General features: G+C 34.5%; 1 protein-coding gene across 5 annotated transcripts in view; it reads left to right on the top strand.

Annotated features, from left to right (window-relative positions):
• Positions 1 to 18,046, top strand: part of EPHA7 (EPH receptor A7) — a 171,786-nt gene that overhangs the window by 120,562 nt on the left and 33,178 nt on the right. The gene's annotated exons all lie outside the window — the stretch shown is intronic.

The raw sequence follows: 18,046 nt of genomic DNA, 5'->3' as shown, positions 1-18,046 counted from the left end.
AGAGCATGAATGGGGGAGGGTCAGAGAGAGGGAGACACAGAATCCGAAACAGGCTCCAGGCTCTGAGCTGTCAGCACAGAGCCCGATGCGGGGCTCGAACTCACAGACCATGAGATCATGACCTGAGCCGAAGTCGGCCGCTTAACCGACTGAGCCACCCAGGCGCCCCATATTTTGCAACCTTTATCAAATATTTTATTTGGTTTGTATGGCTAGATGCTTAATGATAATTCTTTCTTTTGTATTTGACTAAAAAATCTCAAAACCATAAAAACACTGGACTTCTGTTAAATTCACAAATTCTTATTTTATTTTTTTTAAGTTTTACTTAAAATCCAATTAGTCAGTATACAGTGTAATGTTAGTTTCACATTTACAATATAGTGTTTCAACACTTCATACAACACCAGTGATCATCACAGCAGTGTCTCTCCCATTCCTCCACCCACCTCTCCTCTGGTAACCATCAGTTTGTTCTTAGGAGTCTGTTTCTTAAAGAGAGAGTCAACCAAAAGTTCTTATTTTAAAATACTTTGGAAGAAAACTTCTATTCAAAGTAAATTCTTCATAAGTACAAACCATATAGAATCTGCCTTCCACTTTTCATTGATATGTAGCACAAAATATGTTACACAATTGTTTGTTTACTATCCCAAGCAATTTAGAACAAAAATAAGTAATGTGTCTAGAAATATGATGGAGTTTTCCAGAGAAGCTCTTCTTTCCAGAAGAACTTCCAGAGAAGTTTTCCAGAGAAGTATTCCAGGGAAATATTAAGTGAACATCAGCAGGGTACTGTTTGCAACACAGACAATTGGGATATATTTCATTGTTGTGTTCGTTACCTGCAGTTGCATATTTTGTTTTGTTTTGTTTTATGGTGATGATGAATGATATTTGTATTAACCAGGAAGTAGAATTGCCTGTAATGAATCATTCCTGTGACTTCCTGCCAGGACCCTAATCTTAAAATTCCTGGACAGTGGGGATCCTGAGGAGCCTGGGGATCACTGAACTAAAATTGTTATATAATGGAAGGTGCGCATAACCCCTCATCTCTTCACTTCTCAAGAAATAAAAGTTGCTGAGTCTTGGTAGTAGTTTGTGGAGAGTTTGCTGATTTAAGGTGAAAGACCTCTACACTGAATAAGTAATGTAAAACTAAAAAAAAAAAAAACTAAGAGAGGAGAGAGAGAGAGAAGGAGAAGAAGGAGAAGGAGAAGACGAAGAAGAGGAGGAGGGGGAAAGAAATCCTTTCTATTCCAGAGGAAAATTTTCAATCAGAATTTTGTAACAAAAACAAACTATAGTGACAATAGTCCCTTAAAATTAAACCTGGCAAGTTGACCCACAGAGTTGAGCAAACATCTAATGCTATTTCTCATGTATGGGTTGTTGTTTGAACAGGGTGTTGAAGTGTTATCAATGCCATACCTTTATTAAATACTGAATTTATTTTTAGAAGTTATCAGCCAATAAAATTTCTGAGACTGCCTTCCACAAATGAGAAATATCTTTGAAAATATATAAATATTTTATTTCACAAAACCTTTCTGTAGTCACCACATGAGGGAAATTACTAGCCATAGAATTAGCAAAATATGTTGATCTTAAATTGCTAGCTACGAATATGAAGATGTTTTTATATAAATATCATATGTGTATGTATATATATGTGTACGTAGTCTTATATATGACATGTTTAAAAGTCATTTTTGTGACTTTACATTTTAGATGCTATGAATAAAAGACTGTAAGTATTTTATTACATGGATAGTTACTTAGAATAAATATTTAAAAGGTAACTTTTACCACTGTAAGTATATACATCATTTCAGAAATAATAAGAAAATAGGTATAAACTAAAATCCACCAGTATAATAACCATTTAAATACAAATTCAGGGAATTGAGACCAACTTTTTTCCCTTATTACTAATTTTTTTAATTGACATAGTTAAAATACAATGTCGCATTAGTTTCATTTTGATAGACTTTATTTTACTAACAAGTGTATATAACCAATGATTTTACATGTCCTACTTGATCTCCAAAGTCCTGTGCAGGCACATGGAATAATATATAAGATGAAAGAACTTGATTGTGTATGGAAATTATTTTTAATAAAATAAAGCCCCAGAATACTATAACCTATATTATTCTAGGTACTTTTAAAAGCTGTTAGTTTAAAAAAAAAGCTGTTAGTTTAAAAACCATTTGAATTAATAGTTTGAATTCATTGGTATCAAAATTTATCTAAGTGATGACTGAAAATTACCAAAATTTCATTGCTGACTTTTGCATTATCCTAATTAACAGATTGGTATCCCTACGTTGTTTCTTATTTTAAATCATTTGGAGATTTATGATTTCTCCCTCGAAGAACTGCAATATACATTGCAAGCAGTAGTAAAAAAAAAAAATGAAGTGTCATCTTAAGGTATATAAACTACATTACAAAGTTCTATGAGATATTTTAGCACTTAATTTGAGAGAACTAAACTAGAAGTAAAGAAGCAAAGTTGCTTCCTAGAGGAAATTTTTAGATAATTGAGGGTTGTTATATTTGTTTATTAATCCAGAATTTAATGGATACCTAGAGACTGGGAAAAATAGTGGGGACATATTGGTTAGCAAAACCAAACATGACCTCCCAACCTTATAGAACTTACAGTCTAGTGGGGGAAATAGACATTCATCAAATAATTTTATAAACACATGTCAATTTCCAGCTCTGAAGTGCTGTCAAGAGGGATTTCCTAAATCCAGGAGAACACTTAATAGGTTGGATTGTATCAGAGAGGAGAAGAGAAGTTGGAAAAGATACACTAAGAGAAACAGTCACAATGATGTTTTCACTCAGTGCGAAAGTTTAACACAACTGAGGAATAAAATGGAGTACCAGATACACAGAGTAATGGAGATTGAATGTGGTGAGACTGGAAAGATAGATGGAGGTCAGACAGTAAGTCATGTTAAGAATTTTGGTTCTTATTCTAAGAGTCATCAAAAGCCTATTTTAAACAGCTTTCATTAGATATAATTTGCATACAATAAAATTCACATATTTCAAGTGTATAATTCAGTGATTTTTAGTAAATTTACAGAGTTTTGTAACCATCACCATAATTCAGTATTAAAACATTTTCTTACCCCAATGAGATCCGCCATGCCCAGTTACAGTCACTCTCCATTCCTACCCCTACACCTAGCCAAATACTAAGCTATTTTGTGTCTATATAGGATCATATAGGATTGTCTTTCTAAATATTTTATATAAATAGATTCATACAATGTGGGTCCTATGCACCTGGAATTTTTCACTTAGCATAATGTTTTGGGTTTTTTTTTTTTAATGTTTATGTCTGAGAGAGTGTGAGCGGTGGAGGGGCTGAGGCGGGGGTGGGCAGAGGATTCCAACTGGGCTCTGTGCTGACAGCAGCAGGACTTATGTGGGGCTCAAACTCATAAACCATGAGATCATGACCTGAGCCAAAGTCAACTGACTGAGCCACCCAGGTGCCCCTATCATAAGGTTTTTTGAGGTTCATACTTGTTGGCCCATCCATTTTTACAGGTTAATACTGTCCCCTTGTAAGTATTCCATTTTATGTGTTCATCAGTTGATGGACCTTTAGGTGTTTCTTTTTTTTTTTTTCTTTTTTTTCTGCATGAATAATGCTATTCTGAACATTCAGGCTTGAGAATTCATGTAGACCTATGTTTTCTCCTGGTGAGACAACTAAGAGTGGAGCTATTGGGTCATACGGTAACTTTATATTTAACTCGTTAAAAACTGCCAAACTGCTTTTCCAAAGTAGCTATTCCATTTTACATTTCTACCAACAATGTATAAGAGTTCATTTTTCCACATCCTTGACAACGCTTGATATCACCTGTCTTTTTGATTATAGCCATTCTGACAGGTGTCATGTGTTATCATAATGTGGCTTTAATTTGCATTTCCTTAATGACTAATGAAAATGAACATCCTTTTATGCCACCTTGAGGAAATTTCACTTTTTGTTGAGGAGAAGGGGCTTGCAAAGGACAAATAAAAGAATTAGCCACACAGAAAGCCAGGAGAGTGTGTCATGGAAGCTAAGGAGAAAAGGAGAGAAAGATTAACAATGTTACCGAGAATCCAAGAAAGATGAGGACTGCGAACAGTACTTTCATGTGTCTAGGCGAGGGCATTGGTGGCTGTATCCATAACTCACTGGATAGAATGAGGTGGACTGAAACCAGACTGGGGAAGGTTGGAGCATGAGTGGAAGTTGAGGAAATGGACTAAAAGAATCTAGACAACTTTGTTTTGACATATTTGTCAAATATTTGAACATATTCTTCCCTTTGACAAAGGGAAGAAGAGAGATTCCTCACCAGGGGGAAAAGAATATAGGCTTGACATATAATTTTATTTTCATGGGAGAAAGTTGAGTTATGTAAAATCTGTTAGGAAAAATCTAATAGAGAGGAAGACACTGGTTATATAAAAAAGAATGCATGGGGTGCTCAGTCGGTTAAGCATCTGACTCTTGATTTCAGCTCAGGTCATGATCTCATGGTTTGTGAGTTCAAGCCCCATGTCAGGCTCTGCCCCGCTCTCATCCCCTCTCTTTCTCTCAAAAATAAATAAATGAACCTAAAAAGAGAAAGAATGGGTAATTCGTAGTATAATGAATTTATCCATTTATTTAGCACATACGAGATGCCTAAAATACCCATAGTAGAATATTTCTTGTTAGAACTGTGAATCAGTTTGAGACCCTCTTTTTCACATAGGAATTTCTTGAGTATAAAATGATTAAATGAAATAATGTCATTGAAAAGTGTTCTTATAAAAAGTTCTGTATTTATGTTGGTTGACATATTGTTCATGCTGTCTAGTAAATGTCTTCTCTAACCAAAATATGTTTAAATCACTTGCTCTAACCTTTTCAGGCCTGCTGTTGCTCTGCTCATGTCCTACAGCTTTCTGGTCCTACAGGGAAAAGCCTTATCTGAAATAACTCCCCGATATAGCCAAACAAAAAAATGTTTTTTCCACCTTACTCTTGAAAGTGACAGAAAAGGACTTAGTGGTGCCATTAATATCTCTTCAAGTCCTAACTTACATAAAAGTACTTTTGTTCATGATCTAATGCCTTCATTTAGGAATCTGAATCACTTCCCTTGGTCCTTACTCTTCTATATTCAGAAAAGAAATTGAGCAGGTTGGGGATGGGGTGGGAATCAAGTTAAGTGAATGGTCGCCGTCTCCACTGCTGTTGGGAAGATGAGGGTGGCAGACAGTGCTCGTTTCCTCTTTAATAACAAGTTCTTTCTTCTTTTTTTATTATCATTTTTTAGGACAGCGGTACACCCCGCTTAAAATTTAAAACTCCATTTCCAGTGTAGGGAATGAGATGAATGAGATGTAAACAGAAGATTGCTAGAGCTTGCTGTAAGAGTTGGCTTTCCTTATTTAGATCGTGAGCATTCCACATTGCCTTTTTATTGCATGCCAGCAACGTGGATGTGAGGGCTGTAGTAGCAGCAACAGCAGCATCTTGCAACCACGAGGGAAAGGCCGGGGGCATCATCTGTAAATCCTGGAGCCAATGAACAAAGTATAGCAACTGCCCATCTGCAGAGTACTTTTTTTTTCTTTTCTTTTTTCTTTCCTTGTTCTTTTTTTTTTTTTTTTCATGAGGAAAGCAAAAACAAAAACCTTAAACCACTGTTTATTTGTTTTTTGTTGTTTTTTTTTTCCTACTTGCAGCCAAACAGACTCCAACTCAGGGGGACACAAACTTTTTCTGAAAAGTACTAGATAATAAGTATTTCACACATTACAGGCCATATTTTCTCTGTTGCAATTCCTCACCTTTGATATTTAGCACAATAGCAGCCATAGACCATCTGTAATCATATGCAGCTATGTTCTATTTAAAGTTTATTCATAAAAACAGTTGACTAGCCAGATTTGGCCCATGACCATTGACCCCTACTCTAACTGATAAAAGGTAAAATGTTATCCTAATTGTATTTATGTTCTAGTTAGTTACTGACATGGTTATTTCTAGGTGGCTGAATACTATGGAATAAAGTAAAAACTTCATATATGGCAAGAGGAGGAGAGAAGCAGAAGGCAAGCAAAAGCTGATCAGTTTCTGTCTCTGGCTGGGAGACAACAGAATTTTAGGAGTATTTGGGAATATCTTAAATTTTTTATTGAGCACCATATTCAGTAGTAATTACAAATACATTGTACGCATTGTGTTGGTTTTTCTGTTTCGCCTAGTTGCTAGTATTAAAACAGGATTATTTAACTCCTTCTCTGTACCCATGTACAATATTTTGGGTCAATTACATGTTTGTGTGCTAACCTGGCAATCACAGTGCTATTTGTGATATTGTTTCTATGAGAAATGAAGCCCAAATTACAAACAACTAAACCTCAAATTAACTTTTGGAACCAAATATTCATGAATTGATAACTCCCCCTGCCTATAACTATTCATTATAAGCTAGATTTTCCCAGCGCATAAAAGTGACTCCTTGGGTATTAATTGGCCACTGTAGTAAACTGCATTAATTTTCTCTTGGAACTAAAATATTATTTGGTGAATTAATGCCACATTGCACCATTGGCATCATACAGGTTTAGGGAATTCAATGTGGTTTTCATTTGTGCCTAACTTCCTAGGCAGTAGCTTATATGTTGTGAAGCAGCAACTTTAAAATACAAGCTGCAATGTTAGCTGAAATTATTTAGCAGATTGCATTAAACTAAGTGCTTAGTTTGTAGTAAGATCTTGATTGAAGTAAACTAATAACTGATGACTGATATTGAGAACTTATTATTAAGCAATACGAATTTGTTAAGTTTATGCACTGTGAGAGAAAATATATTCAGAATACCTGGAGCAGATATATTTTCTCCACAGTGAGGTAACATTTTACACTTAAACATTTTAAATGAACAGGTTTAGTGAGATACTTCAGGTCTTATTTTTCTTCTCCACTTCTTTATCCCATTCTTCCTTCCTTCCCCTTCCCTTCTTTCTTTTTCCCCTTCTGGAATAGTTCAACTTATAATAGAATGGGATTAAAATCAAAATTAATTGTGAGGAACACTACCAGAATGATGATTTGGGGGAAAAAAAGTAAAAAATAAAATGGACAAAACCACAAATGGGGAACACTTTTTGGAAAAAATAATAATTTTAGATAACATTTTAGAAAGTAGGATGGTTTGAATACATGAGAGCTTAGGCCTGGAGAAAAATAGAGTCAAAAACAATTCATACCAGAGTAGAAGATGCAAAGAGGAGGGGGCTCCTGGGTGGTTCAGTCGGTTGAGCATCCAACTTCAGCTCAGGTCATGATCTCACGGCTCATGGGTTTGAGCCCCATGTCGGGCTCTGTGCTGACAGCTCAGAGCCTGGAGCCTGCTTTGGATTCTGTATCTCCTCTCTCTGTTCCACCCCTGCTCGTGCTCTCTCTCTCAAAAATAAATAATGATTTTTAAAAAATTCTTTTAAAAAGATACAAAGAAGAGAGAGAATAAAAAGAAGTTGTAAAGTAGGAAAGCATGAAGTTGATAGCAGTCAGAATATAATGGACTTGGCTATTCTCTTCAATCATTATCGAGAACTTTGAGATAGAATAAAAGAATGATGCCCTATGAAATTATCAATCTTATAGTTGCTGCATTGGGTTTTGTGTTGTATGACTTTAAGCATATGTATATATCATTCTATAAATGGATATACCCTCAATTATATATCGTATAATGAAGTGGCTTTCAAAAAAATTTCAATTTATTTATTAATACTAATCCACAGAAGCGTATTGTATATCTTTACTTTGGTACATTCATACACGAACACTCACATGTGAAACATTTTATGAAACTATATCATCACATGCAAAGAACACTCAATTTTTATTCTCTTTCATTAATTTTAAGAAACTTTGGTAGCAATACATTATATTGATTTTACAATGATGAAAAATGGCAATATACTGGAAAAAGATTTGGAAGCTCTAAATGCAGTGAGGTCTCACAGTAAGCACACAGCGGCAGTCAGTAATGCAAGTTTTATTCTAATGGAAAATAGGATTTATTTTGAATGTGTATAACTAACACACTGCTATCAGGCAAAACTGATGTCACTTCTTTCTTTAATATGCTTCTTATCGACAATGTTCCTCTTAGTAAACAACCAACATGTTTAAATACATGCTCTACTGCTCCTGAAGAGTAAACCAAGTGTGGACTTCCAGAATATTGTTATAATATACTGAATAATTTAAATATTGTGTAGATACTTAGGAGAGGAACTAATGAGCTTGCTTTGCACATAATCATATATGTGAATTTATATAAATATTAGTATATTTTATTATATAATTTAAGAACAGTCACATGATGTCATGATATTATGCAATAGTATATAAACTAAACTTATTTATCTAAATAAGAGATTATACTCATACACATATTGTAAGAAAATATAGTTACAGTAATCAAACATAAATATCAAACAAAATAATTTAGACAGTCTTTATTTAAAATAAATTAATAGAAATAGTATTCATGTTGTAAAGAAGTTAGATAGCTATGAAAATTATAATTAAACATATTTATAACATAAGCATTTGGACTCAGTTAACATTTCAAAAATTGTCAACTGGTATTATAGTATTGTTCTGATTGAAATACAACACAATTCTCTATTTATAATAAAACATATTCCAATACCAAAGAAAATATACACAACTGAAATGTTGCTATGATGACATGTATGGGAGGTTTTTGTCATTAGCCAATGTGTGTATATAAATATGTAAATATAGATATTCTATATGAATTCTATTTAAAGGTTCATTTTCATTCTTAAAAAGATCTAGTTGTGGGCCATAGTCACATTGTTGGCCTTGTAAATAAGCTAGTCTTTTGCTATGGATTCATGAAAAATTAGTGATAGAACCAGATTACCTGATAGACCATGTGTGATGATGGCTTTAAAAAATATCATTCAAAATATTTGTTTTTTTACCACCCAAAATAGAGACATTGCTTCATCTGTATTTTGCTCTCAATTCAATATATATTATGATATTTTGAAAAAGAAATGTATTGTTGGTCCCCTTCCCGTTTGGGTAGTTTTTTTTTCAGTTTTTACAGTAGTATGTTCCTTCTAAATGGCTTAAATTAATGTGTTTCTGTCTAGCTGGTACATATAAAATGATATAAATTATAGAAATTGGTCATTTCTAAATTATAGAAATTGAATAAAAACTCTCAATATAATATATATCAGCATTTATTATGGAGAGCACTGGAATTTCACCTTGAAATGGCAATTTATGTTCCCCCCAAAGCTGCAAAGAAATTGTTCTCAAACTCAGCTGTATGTTAGCTTCATCTGAGAAGCATTTGAAACATACTGATGCCTGACTCTGACGTTAGAGTATTCTTAAGTGAGTCCCAGGCATCAGTAAATCTAATACAGACAAAAAATTATAGGATAATAATACATAATATATTGTTTTGAGATCTTACCATGTACCAGGAATGGTTTTCAGTATTTAATATGTATTTATATATAAAATTTCTAGAACAATTCTATTTATAAAGTATCCAATCTGATTATAGCTATTTTATTTTATTTTTTAATGTTTATTTATTTTTGAGAGAGAGAGAGAGAGAAAGTGGGACAGAGAATCTGAAGTGGGCTCTGTGCTGACAGCAGCAAGCCCGATGCAGTGCTCGAACTCAAAAACCGTGAGATCATGGCCTGAGCCGTAGTCAGATGCTCAACAGACTGAGCCACCCAGGTGCCCCAAGATTATAGTTATTTTAAAGTTGAGAAAGCTGAGGCACAGGGAAGTTCAGTTCCTTGCTCAAGGTTGCACAGTTTTCAAATAAACAATGAAACTCATGAGCAAATCCAGTAGACGAGTTCACTGGGACTGTGCCCTTCACTCCTACACTGCCACTTCTCTAAATTTCCTGCCTTCAAGGAGCATCAGAGTACCAGAGGAGACGTTTAAAAAACTATGAAATAACTAAATGTTATATCGTGTAGTACTGTCAACAAGGGAAATAGTATTTTAGGGAAAAAAGTAATAATTCTGTATTAGCTGAAACAGAGGAAGAATGATTCAGTAAGTTGTCACTTACTGGTGGAGGCCATTAGAGAGAAGTCATGGGCCCAGTCTTGAACCTGGCTCTGTTGTTATTTAGTTGACATAAAGTTCTCTCTTGCAGATTATAGACTTGATGACAATATTCCTGATAATTAGTTTAAATATGTAGTTATACCAGTCAAACACTGAATTAGAATTGATTTTTTTTTTAAGCAGTGATAGTTTTTGTATGGTTTGCTCTTTACTGCCTCCCAAGAACTTACTAGCACATGCTTCGTATCTTATGTAGGCTATTGTACTTACTTGTGTATTCAGAATGTGCATATTCACATTTTAACTCATTTTCTACATTAAAATCTCCTTGAAAGTGAGAACTTGAGCCTCATAATCTTTGCAATCTGAACAATTCTTTGTTTATACTCTATTCAGTCATGAAAATTTTTATGTTGAATTTATAAATGAATGAAACTCTCATCAGAAATCAATGACAATGTTGTTAGAGTGATCTTACCTTCTGGACATTTTAGTATAACAGTGAAGGGTACTTAAGACTAATCCTAGAATAGTTTTAAAAGACATTGCTACTCAGAATGCTAATATATGATAAGTAGCTTGTCCCAGAAAGAAAACCATCAAGGAGACTGCAAAGAAAAAGAAATGCTTCTTTCATCAAGAAAGTTTTGCTCAGAAAAAAGATGTCAGCTGAGCAACAACAACAAAGAGTCCTGGCTGTCGTAGTTGTACATCTGACACAAACTCCTCCGCTCCTCATAGGCCACTGACTTGTGGCTGCACTTGGCCTTGCAATAGCCAGTCTGCACTTAGCGTGTCACTATCTTAAATATTTAAGTTATAATAAATTTATTTAGTACTCATTTCCTTTTATGAAGCAATGACTCCAAATGAGTTTTAACAATGAAGACATTTAGCCTATTCAGCCCATGTAACCTCACCTACCTGTTTTTCACCTGCAGGCTAGTCTGCTCTGAAATATTTTATTCTCCTCAGAGGATTCATATTAAATACTGGCTTACCAGCAGTTTCATTGCAGCATAATTTATAAGAGAAACAGATGGTAAAGGCCCATGCTTATTGACAAGGGTCTGGTCAGATACATCCTAGCACATCTGTATAATGGAACACGACACAGTTGAAAGAGCTGTGCAGAGCTGCATGTGTTCAATAATACAATTTTTAAAATGAAGTATAAATGAAAACATCAAGGTTTTGAACTGTGCCATCAGAATGCCATTCATGTAAAAAAATGCATATACTTGTACATACCTAGGCTGCTTCTGGAAGGGTATCAAAGACTGCTAAGCATGGTTGCTTTAGGGAAGGGTAACTGTGTCACGGGATCAGATTGGGAAGAGTCTTTCTTTTTGCTATACACTATTATACTTTTTTAATTTTGTAGGATATACATGAATTCGCTCTTTTTTACAAAAATAGTAATTAAACAAACCTCTACTCAGTTTGATCGCTTCTGGTATCTGCAGGTTCTAGGACTATTGCCTGTGGAGCAGGTCCCTAAGGGCCTCTTCATCATTATGTCACATCGTGGAATCTTAGCAAATTTAAATGAATGAATGCTCAGCTTTCCTCCTTCTAGCATCTACTCGCTCCCACCTGGAATGATTATTCTGTAGTTGAAAACAGATGAGAATTACAACTTAAAAGCATGAGATTCAATCTAAAATCTGCCCCTTCCTGATTGCATTCTACTTAATTTCTGAAACCCAGCTTCTTCACGAATAAAATAGAACCTACCTAGTTCACAGAGTTTTGGTAGGGAAGAAAGAAGGCTATACACATAAATTATTATATAAGGAAGATTATTTATGTGACCACTGCAAACCGTAAGGATTTGTAGAAATGCCACAATGCCCTGCAGATAGTAAATGGCAAACAAATATGTGTTGAATAGAACTGAACTACAGGCGGTCCCCATTTAAAATGGTTTGACTTACAATTTTTTGACTTCCCTTTTTTTTAACTTTACAGAGGTACAAAAGTGAGACATACTTACTAGAAACTGTACTCCAATTTTTGAATTTTGATCTTTTCCTCTCTCGTGATACTGGTCAGCGGCCCCCCGCTGCAGTTCCCATTCAGTCATGCGACCACAAGGGTGAACAACTACTATGCTTACAACCATTCTGTTTTTCACTTTCAGTATAGTGTTAACTAAATTATTTGAGATACTCAGTAGTTGATTATAGGCTAGGCTTTGTGTTAGATGATTTTGCTCAAGTGTAGGCTAATACAAGTGTTCTGAGCACATTTAAGGTAGGCTGAGCTAAACTATGATGTTTGGTAGGTTACGTGTATTTAGTGCATTTTCAACTTACAATATTTTCAAGTTAGATGGATAAAATGTCTGACTCAATATCAAGGACTCTTTAACCTTTCTGAATTGTTATATTAGGTCATCATTTACTTACTCTTTTGTAGGTGTGACTGGTCTGAATGATACAGCTAGTTCTGGGAAGCTGCCTAATGTATACCTACCGTTTATATAATATTTTATTTTATTTATATGAAGAATTACAATTCCACTGTAATTATATGAAAATTCAAATGCACCAGGAATTACAAATTAACCCTTCATCAATTAACATTTTAGAGGTTTGCAGGAGTCCCAATATGTGTTTAGGACCAATAGCCACAGTAGCTTTCTACACAGCCGTTTCCCTTAAAGCATTTTACATAGAGATTTTGCCAAGAAGTGCTAATTCCCATGGTAATTAATTAAACATGCAAACAATTGGTTGTTAATCATCTGATGATAACAGAGAAAAAATTTTATTCTCAGCAAGATTTTTTGTCAGATCATTTTTACAAAGATGCTGTGACTCTTGCTTTAAAAAACAAGGCCATTCTTAGTTGTTCAAATAGTGGAGTAGTGACTTTTGTTGTTCCTGTTATGCGTTTTATCATCCTACTGAAAATGTATTGACTTGACTTACAGATCTACTTGACTTGGATGCCAATCCAGATGCTTTCTTTTCCTATGCTGTCAATTCAACATCAAATTCACTTATTCACAGAACTTTTAGAGCTTATTTTTAGCTCTTAGTCAAGTTGTCTTTTTAATAATTGTTTTGAAATATGTTTAGAAATCCATTCTATGATGTAACTTATTTGTGATATTGTATATTTTACATTTCAAAGAAAACATCACCATCCTAATTGGTGTGTTGAATAAGATAGCAATGCAATTTATGTAATTTAATTTTGAAAAAGATTAACTTATTTTTTTCAACTACTTATAGACTTTATGTTTGTTTTAGTCATAGATCATGCTTCTATCCAACCAAAAGTAATTTGACAGACATCTATTGCAAATGGATTGTTTGTAATTGCTGCAGACTCAATTGCCCTTAGTCCCTGTGCTTTTTCTTTCATATAAAATTTTATATTTATTGCTCACAATATTATTAGTGACTCTATTTTTTTCTGAGCCAGGAAGAAAATGAAGTTTAGTGAAATCACATGTTAGAATTTTTTATGTATTCTAACATACCCTAAAAGTGGAATTGATATGTTACATGATATTCCACAGAATCATATATACTTGTGGCCTAGTGTTTGTTATTGAAATAAATTTCTCTATATTTTTATATGTTTGTCCTGCAGTGTAAAAATGAAACATCTGTGAGGAAGAGTGAAAAAGCTAAAAGTTGTGTTATAAAATACTAAGCTCCTAATAATACACATATTTGTTATTTCAAGGGATTGTTAAAAATGAATTCCATACTGGATAGCAACAAAGCATTAAGTAAAGACTATTATTCTATTGTCAGATATGCATTTGACTGTGTTCTAAAAATATCTTCATTTTCACTTTTTGTATTTACCTAATGTAAATCTAACAAAAGTCAGTAGATTTAACAACTTGAGATGAATGGTAAAAGGTCATTTCGTGCTTATTGACCCATCCTACCTCATTGTATTGTTTAGAAATACAAATATTATTTTTTCACCTACCCTTCTTAAAGTTTTTCTTTTTCTTTTTTGTAATGTTTATTTATTTCTGAGAGAGAGATTGAGAGCGTGAGTGGGAGAGGGGCAGAGAAAGAGGGAGACACAGAATCCGAAGCAGACTCCAGACTCTGAACTGTCAGCACAGAGCCCGATACAGGGATCGAACCCACAAACTGCAGGCTCATGACCTGAGCCGACATCGGATACTCAACCGACTGAGCCACCCAGGCGCCCCAATTTCACCCACCATTCTTTATTGAAATTCATTGAGAACATTTAACTATAGTAAAAATAATTTTTAGTACAAATAAATTACTTTTTAAATTCAAAATCAAATTCACTAGCTTCATTGAAGTTCTACCACACACACACACACACACACACACACACACACACACGTTTCTTCCAAATGTGTATTGGAGATTTTTTTTTTCTGTAAGACATTGCATTTTGAGTCCTAATTAAGATAAAAATTCCTTGACTCTATGCTATTTCAACATAAAGTCTGATAGATCACATTATTAAACTATCCTACCACTAACCTTTATTCATAGACTTCATTAAAATTCCAGTAAGTCTATTTATATATTTTTAATATGTGTATTAGTTTTCTATGGCTACTATAAAAACTACCACAAAAAACCTTAAAGCAACACCCATTCATTATTTTCCAGTTCTGTGGGTCAGAAGTCTGGGTACAATGGGGCTCAGCTGGGTTCTCGATTGCCAGTTTCACTGGCTGAAATCAGGTCATTAGCTGGGCTGTACTCTTATCTGGAGTTCCGGGGAAGATCCACTTCCAAGTTCATCCATGTTGTTATCAGAATTCAGAGCTTTTGAACTGGTGGAATTGTGGCCTCCATTTCCCTTCCTATGTGAACCAGGGTCAGTCTTTGATCCATAAGTCTGCCTCCATATTTTCTCATATTTCTCCTGTGGCTCCTCCAGCAATGGGAAGTTGATTTTCTTTCATGTTTCAAATCTCTCTGACTCCTCCTTCTGCGGCATCTCTCTGACCCTGGCTGGAGAAATTCCTCTGCTCCTAAGGGCTGATGTGATTAGATTAGGCCCCCTGGCAAGGATCCAGAATAATATCTTTATCGTGAGGTCTGTAACCTTAATTACATCTGCAGTGTCCCTTTTGCCATGTAATTGCATATTCACATGTTCCAGAAATTAGAATATGGACATCTTTAGAGTGCCATTTGCCTATTATACAATGTTTTTAAATTGTCTTTTCCCCCCTTTCATGCTGGAAAATTTTTCCATGCATATACGTAAATTTAATATTTTAGTGGGAAAAAATGGAGACCTTTTGAATATTTTTCCCCGTGTAATTTAACTATGTTTGTTGTACTTGAATTTTAATTAGAAATTGATTAAGATCAAAAATCATGCACAAGGGCATGAAGCTCAAAATCTGTAAAATGTTGGTTGGTTCAGGTCTGTACATAAACCTACCATTCTTACTGATTATTTTTAAATTCAAAGCCTTTGGGCACCTGGGTGGCTCAGTCGGTTGGACGTCCAACTTCGGCTCAGGTCATGATCTCACAGTTTGTGATTTCGAGCCCTGCATCAGGCTCTATGCTGACAGCTCAGAACCTGGAGCCTGCTTCAGATTTGGTGTCTCCCTCTCTCTCTGCCCCTCTCTCATTCACTCTGTGTCTCTGTCTCTCTCTCTCTCTCTTCCTCAAAAATAAATAAACATTAAAAAATAAGTAAATAAAAAATAAATTCAAAGCCTTACACTAATAACTGCAGCCCACAGATTTTACCTTTTGGCCTGTTATTAGAGTTTTGATTTCCTTTTGCATCAACTTTATCAACTTTGTTCTTATGTTGTTGAGATTTTCCATTTGAACCTCAGAAAGCATTTTCTGAATTTCCTAAGATTGTCTTTCACTGTCAATTGTACGGGCTCCATATGTGTCCCCCGTAAGTCCTGAGACTTTTTAGGGGCAAAGAAAAGTTTCTTCAGTTGAAATTAATTTTTATATTTTAGAATTGCTAGAAACTTAGGTGAGATATGAATCTGTTAATCATTTGTTAGAAACCCTATTAAAAATTCATATGTAGAAGCTCCCTTCTTTGTAGTATTTGTTTGCCCACATTTTCCAATTTAATAAATTTACTATTGTTGGTTACTACTTATTAGCTTCTCATCAATTCCAATTATAATAGATTTTGTTTCACTTTGCTAATTACAAAAATATAATTTAAATGTCATCACACCTAATTGGGTCTTAAGTATGTATATAATTTAGTTGCATACATTTCTTTCCAAAATGAACTTCAGACTGTAGTTAATTAGATATTTTGGTGTAAGAGTGAGTGTATTAGTGAAATTGTTACAATGTGATTAATTTAGATCAAACATAGCAATCCTAGTAATCATTGTGTCTTAAGATTAAAGAGCCTGATGTCATTTCAATTTTACTTTTACATATAACTTTGTCTGAAAATAGTGATCCTGTTAGAATCTGACTAGCTTAGAGATGGTTTTGTTTATGAGCTGTAGATCTTCATTCCTAAAATATTGAAACTCAAGGGAAAATATTATCAATTCTCCTGTACCAAAGTGTTGTACTTGAAGGACGTAAGACAGACAAAGATATTTCCTATCATGCAATTTATCTATTCTCAAGGGCCATGTGCTAATACTTCTAGCTCTGACCCTCTTAAATGTGTGACTCGATATAGTATTGGCAAGGGACACATTTTTAAAAAGGAAATGTACAGAAAATCAGGAGTATAGTCATTCACAGATGACTCCATGCACAAAAGAGGGAAAATACACTGTAGTACAGTTACTTTTAATGGTGTGATAAAAATACTATATATTACAAATGTATTTTTGACATCTCCCCCCCCCCCCCATCCTCAGTTACCATAAATTTATTGGTAAAAATTCTTTTCCAGGATGAAATAATGAATATAATTTTAATGTGTAACCTGCAGAAATCAAATCTCATTCTATACTTAGATATTGCTGTGACATGTCAGAAACTATATGAGGCACATCTATATCCCCCACGTCTCCTCCATTCCTTGAGGAATTCGGTGTCTCTTCCCCTTACTATTTAGGATACAAACTAACCAAAATGTGCTACAGTTTGCTTGACATTGAAAATCACATTCAGCTATCTGTGTTGTTTGAAAAGGACCTAGATGGCATCTCCTAGCTCTGTACCTGTTTTCCAGTACATGTATTTCCAAATGGCACACGTCATATCCTAAACCCTGATCAGAGGCTGGCAGCCTTACTGACTAATTCCGTGTTACTGACTATTGTAGTATTCTTACCTGTACTGCATTCTATTTTTTACTAAAGTTTACATACAGATTTTTCGGGATGATCTTAAGTAAATTAGGTTATTGGAAATTTTTTGCTAAGTAGAATTGCACCTCAAAATTCGTTGGGGTTTGTGTTTCCCCGGGCTATATCTTGCGGAAGCAGCCTCTCGAACATCCCAGGCGGCTGAAAATATGCTAACCATGTTCTGGATGGATAGACAAATCACTTTAGAAACAAATTCTTCTTTACTGCATATATTCAGGTTTTAAAAGTCATGGCAAAAATAAGAGTTCTTATTAGAAATTTGTTTCATTGGAAACATATCAGAAACGCATTTAGTCTGTAAACACAGTCTGTTGAGTACTTCAGCTGCATCGCCCTAAAGGGAGAGTTGTTCCACTTAATCTGCCCTAGTTATGCTTCTGTTAGTAATCTGAGAGGAAATGGGAATCATGCATCATCCATGTGCTTCCCTCAAAATCGCCAAGCCGGAAAGAAGTGAAAAATGTGTTTCCTAGACATTGATACAAGAAAATATTAAGAAGTAGAAGAAACAAAATGAAGTCAAAGGGATAAACATCAGAAGCCTGCTTAAACAGCCCTGGCCCCGTATAATTGC

The sequence above is a fragment of the Panthera onca genome, chromosome B2, assembly GCF_046562875.1.
Source record: "Panthera onca isolate mPanOnc1 chromosome B2, mPanOnc1 haplotype 2, whole genome shotgun sequence".
NCBI lineage: Eukaryota > Metazoa > Chordata > Mammalia > Carnivora > Felidae > Panthera > Panthera onca.
Note: the sequence above shows the minus strand (reverse complement) of the source record. Positions and strands in the feature narration are given on the sequence as shown.